This window comes from Anoplophora glabripennis, unplaced genomic scaffold (genome assembly GCF_000390285.2).
Source record: "Anoplophora glabripennis isolate ALB-LARVAE unplaced genomic scaffold, Agla_2.0 scaffold61, whole genome shotgun sequence".
Taxonomy (NCBI): Eukaryota; Metazoa; Arthropoda; class Insecta; order Coleoptera; family Cerambycidae; genus Anoplophora; species Anoplophora glabripennis.
The window spans coordinates 184,551-197,969 of NW_019416237.1; the positions used below are offsets into that span (position 1 = coordinate 184,551).

The window sequence follows — 13,419 nt, forward strand, 5'->3', positions numbered from 1 at the left end:
ACCGGCAATAGGGTCAGTTGGGGTAATCGTGAACAGGGGTAATTGTAAACAAGCTTCATAACTTTTGAATTTGGCGGGTAGCAACGACGTACAACGGCATCCGTGACATGTGGATTTATGTTTTGTTATAGTACAGCAATAACGATTTCATTGTGTTGGTTTTCTGCTTGTGGCAGTTATTTTTCGGAGATACGACTCAAAAGTTTATTAAGCAGAATTTGCTTTTGCTTTTTAAATGTGCATAAATCAGATTTTGATAAAGATAAGGCAATTTATTTATATAGTAGCGTTCATTATTGAATGAATGTGAAACTGCGTTACTTTTTTAGGTTAGGCTTCACAAATTCATAGTAGATGTGTGTTTACAATTGCCCCGTTATAAAATTTAAAACGGGGTAATTGTAAAAACATTTAAGGGGTAATTGTAAACGCGTTTCTATATACTCTCAGAAACACAATGGTGCGAAATTATCAGAAGAAACGACCGAACATTGAAAGATACAGCGAATTGGATCTTATTAATGCTGTTAATGATGTACACAATATCAATAAAACAGGACAGGCAGGGAGACTGACAATATTCCTATTGCGGTTATATATAAAAGGATTAAACGAAGAAAAAATACCATAAAGCTTATGAGTTTGCAGGACGCCGTCTTGCAACCCCAATAGAATTTAGAATTTATAGAACAATAAATAGTTAGTTTACATTTGCCCCAATATTTCTATAATTTTTTTGTTTCCTGGGTAATTGTACACACCCTTTTTTTCGGTAACGGTTAACAATGTTAAGTTGCACGTTTAACGCATTCTAGAAGGTGTTCCAGAGAATGTCCAATATTAAGGTTATCTTCACAACTGTTAAACTTCAAATTTTAGACTTTATCAAAGTTGATTTTATTAGAATCGTTTACAATTACCCCAACTGACCCTACCTATAGTAGGATCGTATACGATGCAAAGTAGAGCAAAAAATTGTCGGCCTTTTATCAAAGGAAAATCGTGTCATCATTTGTAGGAGGCGTAAGGTAAATCATTTCAAATTTAAAATGAAATTCAATGCAAAATCTGAAATACCGCTGCATACGCACTGTGTTCTGGTAGTAGCTGTAGTCGCCCAGGTGCATCGAGTGTACGAACTGGACGGTTATACGTCAAATACTAACCTGGCGAGCTTTGCCGTCAATTAGAGAGCGCTTCCAAAAAACAAGTAAACAACAGTGGCGCGTACAGAGGTAAAATGTAGTACATATGTGGAATTTAGGAAACAAATTGGATTTATAATAAATTACATTTTAAATAAATAGTTTATGAGAATAAAGGTATCTTTGTAGCAACAAGGGTGCCAGACCTGAACTGATCCCCTCGTCCCTACATAATGTATAAATAAATTATTCAATTTGTAAAACCCTTAAAGGCGTACTTCATTGGTTCCCTTGACAGGCAATGATTTATTACTTTGCATCGAAAATGATCGTACTATAGTAAACAGTTACGATCATTCGTCAGCAGATCCACCAGACATATACCGATGTTGAACGTATTCTCATCAATAGGTGAAACAGTCGACGAATGATCCACCTACTTTTTTGGAATACTAACTATGATGGAAAAAATTAAGAAAGTTTAATTACTTTTGATTTATTTGAACACTCTGAAAACTGCAAGTTTTTAAGTATGTAAAAATACGACTTAATTACAATAATATGTTTAAAACAATTGCTGTATCAAACAAGTGTATACAGAGTGTTCTTGAATAGTTTATAAGTTTTATTTAGATTTTGTTCAAATAGTAAAAAGGTTCCTATACTTATCAATATTTTTCGGAAAATGCATATTTATTAAGGGTGCTCCTCAAAGATATTAATTAGAGGGGCCTATTCTCACTAAAGGAGACAGGAAAAACCATATATGTAAGGAGTATACTACTGAGTATCATGAATTTTCCACTCCCCCTTTTCCTCATTGCCACTACGCTGTTTTGTTATTGCTTAGTTGTGCAGCAAAATTATATTACAAATTTTTGTCTTAAAATAATAATTCCTCCCACTGGTCACCCAGTCGTGAAAAACGGCAGCTTTTATGGAGAAAAATTGCACTGTTTGTTCTTTCTATAATTTTCAGTTTCTTTGGGAAAACCCGATAATTATTATGTTTAAAGCAAAAGATTGTTGATAAATTTAGAACGAAACATGTGTAAAGGTAGCATACTGTGGATGTTCACTTTTTTATTTTACATCTCAATGAATTTTTAAGTTTTCTTAGAAGAATCGAGGAGATTTGTTCTTTTTATGCAAAAAGGTGCTTTTGCTGCGCATCGATAAGAGCGATTGTTTCCGATAAATTTGAATGGGAAAAAGAAGACTAGAATTTGTGCAAATAATGAAATCTATGGTGGTGATAGAGTTTGAAAAATGTTTTTTTTTACCTTTTAACTTTAGTTGACGAGACATAATAAAATATTGTGAATTACGAGTGTGGGTGAGATATAATTTACAAAGTATGGCATGTAACATCTTAATTGACAAATCTACTGATACAAAGCAGTAGTAGATACAAAACAATTTACAATAAATAGAAGTGTTAAACATAGTAAGTAAAATAATGCAAATGGTCTTGGTGACAGTCAACAAGATTATTCTTTTTTTTGCATAAAAAGTGATGTATTTACAAAACTTGATAAACCTATTAGAACCAATAAAAAACAATAAATTTTATGCAAACTACCCCTCCACATGCATTATAATTTTATCACAATCATATTCAACCTTAAAAATAACGTGTCTGTAGCAAAAAAAAAACACAATACTCGGTTTATCCATTCTCCGTTAATAAAAGAAAATAAGTATTCGTTTCTGATGAATATTCTCAGTACTAGTACTAGAAGAAGTAATTCAGGTTATAGGTGAAAAAGAAATCAGTCCTTGGCAAAGATAATTTGAGAACAATTGTCGTACATATTATGAATTTTCAGTACGAGAAAGTTGACAAAAAAGTTTTCTTATTGGCAGATGCGATATAGATATATTGAGAACAGATTATCTGAAGAAAATTAAAAAATATCACCAGCAAGAAGAAAAATGTATTATACTAACGGAACATGGCTTAGTGAGTGATATACAGTGAAGAGAATATGGCAAGATGGAAATGTGAAAAATGTACAACTAGCAAGAACGCCATATGGAATGGGGGACCGTTGATAGTAACACATATAGGAACTAATAGCGGATTTCTGGAGAATGGAGTATGTCTAACATTTTCCAAAAATCGTCATGAACGCCTCTGCATAATGACAATCCATCATAATCGGAGGTCATTCAATATTCAAGCAACTATAAAAGAACTGGAGCATTGTAAGGATTCCATTTCATTCACTAAATACATAATATCCTAATCAATCATTTAATTCGTTAATTTTGGTCCTTTTGAGTATGAATAAAGTTCGCATTTGTAGTTCGAGTGCGGCTATGAACGATAATGCAAGGAGAGGGAGGCTAGCCGAGTCGACAACAAGGAGTGTGTGACGAACTGAAAGGTTCTTCCAGAGCAAATACTAGTTACAGACTCTGAGAAAAAGTGATCTGCAGATTTTAACTATAGCTGTACTATGGTTACCTGTAATACTGACAACTCTGAATATATACTCGTATACGAAAAAATTATGGTTTGTTGTTAAACGTGTGTAGTATTAGTATCCGAATACCATTCTCCTTCATTTTTATTTTCTTGTAACTGTATTTGGTATTACTTCTCTGTTAAAAAATTGCGTGGTGGTTGCTTATTAACGTTATTCATTTTGTGACATTCTACGTTCGGGGGACTGATATTTTTTTTAACTTAATATTGTTATTTTTTGTTTTCCTAATGTATTGTACTCAGTTGTACTAAATACTGCTTAATTATATGACGTAATATATCAATTATTCAAAGTTCTGATTGTCTTTGGTAATTGTAGTCTAACTTCATAAAAATTATCAAAATCAGTGGCGTCATAAATCTAAAGGCGGGATTCATTCATTCTAGTCGTATATAAACTTCTACAAAAAATTAAGGGAGCAAAAAAATTTTTCGAAATTTTAGTGATTTTTCAGAATGCTATCTCAGTTAAAAATGATCGTATCAAGGTTTTAAAAAAATTATTTTAAAGCCCCTAATGTCTAGTTTCCAGATTTCTTAGCTCAAAATTTTTAGGAGCGACAGTCATCGCGAAATTCTAAGAAATAAGACGGAAAATTTTTTTTTCAATTTTTTGCGTTCTTTTTCTCGGTCTACGGGCTTGGAACATTTTTTTACACAAATATCATGATATGGACTTGATAGCCTGTTCATTCAGCTTTAATTTCTTTTTTTAAATTTTTCTCTACGTTAATTTGACCCGGAGATATTCGACTACGAATACAAAAGCATCCTTTTGGCTTTAACCATCGACATCTCAGCAACTAATGATCAGACAGAAAATAGACGGGCAGTTTCGAAATCTCGAATAAAATTCCTACAAGGCTATGTAGCGTTCTTGGAAGAAAAACATTTTCTTTCATCCTCGACATTAACTTGAAAAAAGTGAAAAAAGTGACATTTTGACTTGTTTTGCTAAGTCGACCGCATCTTTGCTAATATCGATGGAGAGTCTAATGCTTGTACGAATTTTTACACCTCGATGTACCCCCAAAAGCTCCGTAAATGGGCAGATCGATCTATTGAACGGTTTTTCCGGACCGCTTAATCAAAATTTCAGAAAAATTTAAAGGAGCAAAATTTACATTTCTGAGCACCCTGTAACGTTCGTAAAAATGAAAAATTTGATTTTTTTCAATTCTTTCACTATTCTTTTTACAAAAAATATTGTTAGTTTTGAGAAAAACTATTGGTTGGTTCCTTTGAATCAAAGATAGAGTTTTAAAAAAACTGTTTTTTCACACTTGTTAGCTTCGTAAGAAAGTTTAGGATAATACGCACTATTTTTTCGCAGATCGAGGACTACACCAATCTTGGGGGTATCAACTTTTAAACAATTTCGTTAATTCAAAATAAAGGAAATTACGGTACGGAAAGAGTAGATCGCTTCAAAAATGACTTAATATTTTTATCTTGTGTTGTTAAAAAATAAAGAAGAGTAAATTTTCAAAAATTAAAAAAAAGGTTTTTTTTCAAAAATATATTTTTTTTCAAATTCAATTAGCAAAAAATGCCCAATTGTGAAAGAATTGAAAAAAAATCAAATTTTTCATTTTTACGAACGTCACAGGGTGCTCAGAAATGTAAATTTTGCTCCTTTAAATTTTTCTGAAATTTTGATTAAGCGGACTGGAAAAACCGTTCGATAGATCGATCTGCCCATTTACGGAGCTTTTGGGGGTACATTGAGGTGTAAAAATTCGTACAAGCATTAGACTCTCGATCGATATTAGCAAAGATGCGGTCGACTTAGCAAAACAAATCAAAAAGTCACTTTTTTCACTTTTTTCAAGTTAATGTCGAGGATGAAAGAAATTTTTTTTCTTCCAAGAACGCTACATAGCCTTGTAGGAATTTTATTCGAGATTTCGAAGCTGCCCGTCAATTTTCTGTCTGATCATTAGTTGCTGAGATATCGATGGTTAAAGCCAAAAGGATGCTTTTGTATTCGCAGTCGAATATCTCGGGGTCAAATTAACGTAGAGAAAAATTAAAAAAAAAGAAATTAAAGCTGAATGAACAGGCTATCAAGTCCATATCATGATTTTTGTGTAAAAAATTTTTCCAAGCCCGTGGACCGAGAAAAAAAACGCAAATAATTGAAAAAAAAAATTGTTAGTCTTATTTCTTAAAATTTCGCGATGACTGTCGCTCCTAAAAATTTTGAGCTAAGAAATCTGGAAACTAGACATTCGGTGCTTTAAAATTCTCTTTTTAAAACCTTGATACGATCATTTTTAACTGAGATACAGCATTCTGAAAAATCACTAAAAATTCGAAAAATTTATTTGCTCCCTTAATTTTTTGCAGAAGTTTAAAAGCCTCATTTTAAGTATTTCTTAAATTAAAGGTATGTGAGTCTAGTTTTATAATTTTCAAGATAATTTCATTGTCTGCTCCAAGAAAAAATTGATGATTTAAGAAGCGGTTGGATCGATACATTATTCAGGCAAGTTCCGATAATATTATTAAGGAAAAGTCGACAAAAATAAGTTTGCCTTTATGGCATTCTGCTAGAAAGAATAAGACGTAGACACGGCGATCTGGGATAAGAGCGTGGCTCTTGCTGTGTCCAATGCCCATTTATGGGCGGAGCTATCTCAGACGCAAACTTATTTGTGTCGGTCTATTTTAACTTTTCAGAATTAAATTCTGTCTCCCTTGAATTTTAATACTTTGTCAAATACTTTGAATAAAGCTATTAACAATTATGACTTCATTAAAACCTCGTCGTTAGCCCCACACTGGCTGGCGACGGTGGATCTCAGTATTTTAATAGTTTTCAAACATCCTCTTTTAAAAGGAAATTAGACCCGCATCTACCACATCCATTACAAGCATTTCGGCTGCCCCCCGATTATAGCCAGAGACAGCGATTAATTGTAATAAAAGATCGGCTGCTTCCACAGGCTTGCCGGGCATTATTTGCTCGTTGGAACGGAAGTTAAAAAATGACTGGAGAAAATCGCGGGGACACCATCTGTAACACCCCGAACTATCGCGGAGGAACATCGATTTTCAAGTAAAAGTAATTGAGGCGTTTAAATTGTCCGCTGAAATAAGGGGGAGCGTTGGCAATGTGAATCATAATTCAGGATTTCCCGCACGGTCGCCGTCGGGGGGTTCAACGACTGCCTGAAATTTCACAAAACAATTGCGTAAAGTTCCGGAGCCAAACGCAATTCGGTACAAATTAAAATGGTATATGGTACACGTATTATCGATTGGGTGATAAAGCAGTCCCCCAAAATTACATGTAACCACGTAATACTCCAATCAATACGTATAAGAGAATCATTTTCGATGAGGGTAAAACACGAATGACGTGTGGATAGCGAATGTAACCTATCCCTGGACTTTTTTGAGGTTAGGTCACTTCCATACTGTGGATTTATTGATTTATATGATTTATTCAAGATGGATAAAAATGAGGATTCGATTTTATAATCACCCGACAACTGTATTTATAGAAGGTGGTTTAAATCGTCTCCGGATATCTTCAAAGCAGATAGTAATAAAAAAATAAGTCTCTATTATATAAGTATAAAATTTGTTTCCGAAAATGGAAAATAACACAGATGTAGGTGTTACTTTAAATAACAAAGTATTTTTTCCTAAAACGGAAGTCTTAAAACTTCGCCTGGCAACATAATTTTTCCAAAGCTGATGATTTAAAATCCAGTTTCCCATATTTATTTAGCCATACCCGTATACAGGTCTGGTCGAAATACACGTGGAGGTGGTAGAAATGTATATGGTCAGTTGAAGAATACGAGCGCGGGCAAACGAAATACAAACACAGCTGCATTGGGCCACTGGGCAATAAATCTCAGCTGTTGACAAGTAGTTGATAAATTGCCCAGCAGTGCAGTGCAGCAATCCGGAATTTGGTGTGATTCAGGTAATTTTAATTTATTATAGGCACATTCTATTGATATTACAATTGCGAAAGGGATAATATTACAACATGGGATAATATTACAACATGGCATTTTGGAGACCTTTTGAAAGGGAACAAAACGAAATTTACCATCAATATAATAAAATTGTTTGAGGACATAAATAACTAAAATATGTTGTTGGCCAAATGAACATAATAGCAATTTTCTACACATTATATAACAATTCAAGTCATTAAATTTTATTGCCAGGCGTTTTTTTATATGTTCAACTGACTTCGGAAAGACTATACACATGTTACTTAAATTTAATAGCACAAATCGTATTTTTTTACTAAATTTTACGCATACATTTGATATAAAAAGGCGGAATTTAAATGTACCTATCCAATTTGAGAAAAAAAACGTTTGTTGAAATATCTCAAAATTCTTTCGAGATATGTTATCTGAGCACTAATTTATGTAGTATTAATTGCCATACCTAGCGAAAGGTGCAGTGCAGGGGTGATTGTCACTATTTAATTTCCAGTGTTATTAATTTTTACTCTATTTTTTATATTTTCAAAAAAATAATTAGAGAAAAAATGCACTCCTTGTTTAGTTTTGATGACTTGGAAGTGTTTCCAAAAAATTTAGGTTTATATTTGATAATGAATTAGCAAAATTTTTATAAACATCGATCGCATGTGCTTTGAAATGCCACATTTCGAACAATTTTTATAAAATATTCACAAAATAATTCATACTTATTCTTTTTTTAAACATTTTCATGACATTTTGCTGAAATATATAAAAATAAAAATAGTCTTGTGCGAATTTCATTTATTTATATTTTTCAACTAATGCATTTGTTTCTTGTTCTCTCTTACTCTCATAAGTAGAATTAAATTTTTTGAAAACAGATTCGATTTATTGAAATTAAACAAGAGTACATTATTTTCTCTAATAGTATAGTCTACTCTAGAGAATCAATATTAAAAAAAATTGGGCAAAAATCTAAAAGTTGGGGGTGAACTATTGACAGTTACTCCCTAAAACTACCCCTCAAGCAAGAGTGGGATTTAAAAAATACTACAAATGATAATATATAGGTTAAAAAATATGGGACTCGTATTTTTTCTACTTATATTTTGACCTTTTTCGAGACCTAAAAAAAAATTACAATATGTGAGCGTCAGCATCACTGCTTTCACATTTTTATGAAACTCTTTTATAGTCAGATTCACGCACTATACTGACAGACAAAAATAAGAAACAAAATTTACCCGATGAAGAAATACAAGTTAAAAATTTTAAATATTAGTGGTGTTTTTTTAATTAAAAAAGTTGGTAAATATGCTCAAATTCATGAACATATTGATCCAGCTTTTATGGAAATTCTCAAATATGTAATATTGTTTTAATTATGCTGAGGGTGTATAAATTACAAACGAAAAATCGTCTATTATGTGACAAATTACCAAGCTGGCAATTAAAGTTTTCCTCCATTTCTTTCAATTATTATCGAAGAGGAAAAGATCTAGTTACCAGTAGCGGCAGACCTGGAAACTATTGGATTTATAGAATCCTACCTATGTAAAAAATCGATGCACAAAGTGTCATACCACTACTACTCGTAGTATGCCAACAGACATTTAGCGATTTTCCTAACGTTGCACTTAATGACGTCTTAAAGGCTAACTAAAAATTATAAGAAAAAATTTGCCAATTCAAAGAAAATATTTAAAAAATATATACTTTATATATTAAATAATTAAATTAATAAAATAAATTAATTTATAAATTTAAGATTAAAAATAAATAAAAATTACCGATTCATTTCAACTAATTTTTTCGCCAAAAATATTTTAAAAATATATTTTTTTAACAAAAGAAGACTTACATTTTCTTTGCAGTTAAAGGAAAGTACCCCATTACAGTGCTATGTATAAAGTTTGATGTATCTATCTCCACTAGCAATGTGTTATAAAGCTTGGTGGCTTAGAACTAACAATAATCTCTTAATTAGGTATATACACAGTACCTACTGTATTAGTTAGTGAGCGTTCTATTCACATATGCAAAAATATACAGGGTATTTTATTTAAAAACAAAACCATGTTAGGCATATATTTCTGTATCCTGATGCTTCATAAATTTGGTGTGGAAAATTCAAAAGATTTCATACAACTTTTACATTTACACCCTTTTCTTTGATTCTACTGTTACATTTGTATCTAAGTAGGATGAATATACGGCATTTTCAAACAAAAATAATTTCCTTTTAAATAACGTTTCTGGAAATGTCACTTTTAATTACAATATAAATTCATATTAAATAAAAAGCATTTTAAAGGGTAACGTCTAACCTTTAACACTAACGAATACTGTTTGGCATTTATTTAATTTGCCTCAAAATAATTGGGAAAAGGATAATGAAAGCAACATATTTGATCTTTGACCTTAACGAAAACTGTTTAGAGTTTGGATCGTTAATTAAACGATAGACCACATGTTGATAAATTGTTAGTGACAATTATCGTTAAAATTCTAATATTTACAGATGCTACCAAGTCTAATAGATGCAATTTACTCAAGGTTCAAGAAACGGATTTTCAGGCATTGCTCTATTTTACTGAATCGCATGTACTGGGTGTATCAGCGACGTTGCGAATAACTTTAAGGTAAATTTCTCTTGTTAAAACAGAAAAAAAATGAAATGGACGTTATGGAAATTAAAAAATACATTAAATCTTTTAGGTGTTTGGGCTTTTTTGCAGAAAGCGCAATTTACAAGTAAAGGTCCAAAAACTACAACAATGTTAGGAGCTCGTGAGCAGCGGATTATATCAAAAAGTAATTTATGTTGCTCCAACTTTAGGAAAAAATTATACTCTTCTTTTTATTTGTTTCAAGGATCTTTGAAATTGCCGCAATTAAAACCAAAGAAAGACCTTTTGTTGTACCTTCAACTTCAAGAATTTAATCTGCCTTAGATCTTTGCTTTCCTGTTTCTCTTAGTAAGATTAAGGCTGTACAAAAATATTGCGAATTATTGAGTAGAGTCTTAGGGAAATATATTTTAGACAAAAATTTTCTATATGGAATATAGTCCGTGGCATTTTAAGTGGAGTCATTTTATCAAGGCTGATTTTCACATATGAGAGGTCTTATGTGGTATTAAACCAAATGACCTTCAGCTGCCAACAAAAAATTATAAAAAATCACGTATTTCTTTCTTTGGGAACGAAATTCTTTCAATTGTTTGTCCGTTCATGCTGCATGCTTTGCCTTGCGCGAAGTCAGGTTTTACAGTGGACCAGTTTCCAGTGCCGTGCAGAAGTGTATATTGCGGAAAACAACTACTCTCTACCTAGTAAACAGCTAATAATAAATAATTATCAAAAATAAACATTACAAATGACATGTCTGAATATAATTAATACAAATACCTGACATATTGAAACTGCTAAATGTATTATTTAGTATTTATGTTGTTGACTTGACTATCAAGATTATCAGGAACAAAATCGTAGCTTTTTGGGAATGATCCTTTCAAAATAGCCCCGTAACACATGTTGCTGATGTTACACGCTCTTTGATATATTTAGGATCAGCATAAAAATTGTATCTTAAAGAGAATACAGCATTTTCCCTTAAATTATGATTGATCGGTCAAACCACTGAAGTATACGGTTGAGACGTTATAAATATCATACTTCAAAAACGAAGGCAAGCAGAAAAATTACTTCGCGGTACGTTTTTATTTCGCTTCGCCGAGTATACAACGAGAACTGCGATGTAGGTTTGCTATTTTAAACCCTGATGGCTGTCAAAGTAGGTATGTAAAGCCCTCTTACTTAAACTTGACACTGATATATAACACAAAACCTAGTGCTCCTGGAGTATCTCTTTAGTACAATAAACTGCTATGTCGTAAGTGTTATATTTCTGAAGGGGGATCAATAAGGTGAAAGATAAATAACTTGAAATCTCTCGAGATCGTTGTAAAGTGATTATAATAATTGTAGCCGTTCTGAAGTTAAAAAAAATGTTAAGGAAAATGTTGATGATAGAAGGCGTCTTTAACAAACTACAGTCTAAACATAATTTGGTTATCAAATAAATCGCTTTGCACGCTCTATTAATGTTAGGTTAAATAATTTTTCAAAGGAAATTGAGGAAAACCTGTTTAATCACGCGAAAAGGTAGTTCACTTATATAGCCATTAATTAAACCTTATAAATTATTGCATTCGTATACAGGACCGTAGTGTTATAATATTTTGGGATACCTATTTACTATTCATCAGTATTCGAGGATTTCACGGTAAAACTATGATTATGGAATTTTTGTTACTATTATTTAATATTTCATATTTTTCAACACCGTATCTAAAAAATTAGGTATATTAAAAAAGTATTTTCAGACCTTTACTCATGGATTCTTTACTATTTCCTTAACACTATACTCAGTATATTTTTCTCTCCAAATTTCCCAATTTTTCCAGGTTTTCACGATTATTTTAAGTAAAATGAGAAAAGATGTATTCATTTGAAAAATAGCAAAAAAAAATTAAGCAAATTGGCTTTATTTTTATTAGAGGCCTCTGGCCCAATAACACCACCGGCAATTGTTCTGTTTTAAATTTAAAGAAGAAAAAAAACAGCAAAAAATTTAAAGGAACAGAAAAAGAATCCAAATTTGTAAGTGATTTTTGAAAGGCTGTAACTTCGTGAATAATGGTCGTATCGGCTATTGAGTGAAAAGTTTCCTTTTTTTTATCATCGATATCATAATGATACAGCGAACGGAAGGTGAGTTTTAGACACCTGAATCAATCCTCTTCAAGAGTCTTTTGATACGTTTGAGATTTTTTTTATACTCAGCATTAATTTGGAAAAGTGAAAGATAATGATTTTTTCTGCTGTTTTGGAAAACCAACGACAAGTTTACAAATATTGAGAAAAGTACCAATGTTTGCAGGTTTTTTTTTTAACTCAATACATGCACATGAGGCCTGTAAATTTTGAATTTGATCGCTCGAACCGTTTTCCTTTCCTGAATCGTCAGTTTTATAAAAAATTAAAGGAGCAGATTTATTGCTCCTTAAACATCAATTGATCAATGATTCAGATGAAAAAAATAACGCTAAAAATTTGTCTCATCTTAATCATTAATTGATGTTTGAAGAGCAATAAACCTGCTCCTTTAATTTTTTATAAAACTGATGATTTAGGAGGAAAACGGTTCGATTAAAAATTTACAAACCTCATGGACATGTATTGATCTTAAAAAAACTACAAACATTGGTCCTTTTCGGTATATTTGTAAAAGTAGTTGTTGATTTTATAAAACAGCAAAAAAATTATTTTTTTGCACTTTTTCAAATTAATGCCGAGTATAATTTTTTTTTTCTCAAACATACCAAAATGCCCTAGAAGAGAATTGATTTAGGTTTCTAAAACCCATCTTCCATTCGCTGTACGATCATTATATGTATTAGTTCATGAGATATCGATAATAAAAAAGGTGACTTTTTACTTAATAGCCGATATCTCAATGAGAAATAATCGTACAGAAAATAAAAAAAAGGTTTTTTTTTAATTAAAACTTTATTTGTGCAGACTTGTGATGTAAAGTCCGCCAACAAAGTTCGTCAACGAGCATCACTGACATCAGAATCTTGAGAACAAAATATTATGAGAATTTAGCCCAATATGCTTTTGTTCACAGATATTTCATGTGCAATTTACAAGTGTTTAAGTTAAAAGTAAAGAAAATATATTTGTAACTGCAAAACTTATGAATTAACTTCAAATGTGGAATGAGGTCAGTGTCGTGTCAAAATAAAAAAATATAGCGC

At 31.7% G+C, this 13,419-nt stretch overlaps 1 protein-coding gene across 1 annotated transcript in view; it reads right to left on the reverse strand.

The window, feature by feature from the left end:
- LOC108917735 (synaptic vesicle membrane protein VAT-1 homolog-like) overlaps nt 1–13,419 on the reverse strand; it is a 111,318-nt gene that overhangs the window by 38,817 nt on the left and 59,082 nt on the right. The gene's annotated exons all lie outside the window — the stretch shown is intronic.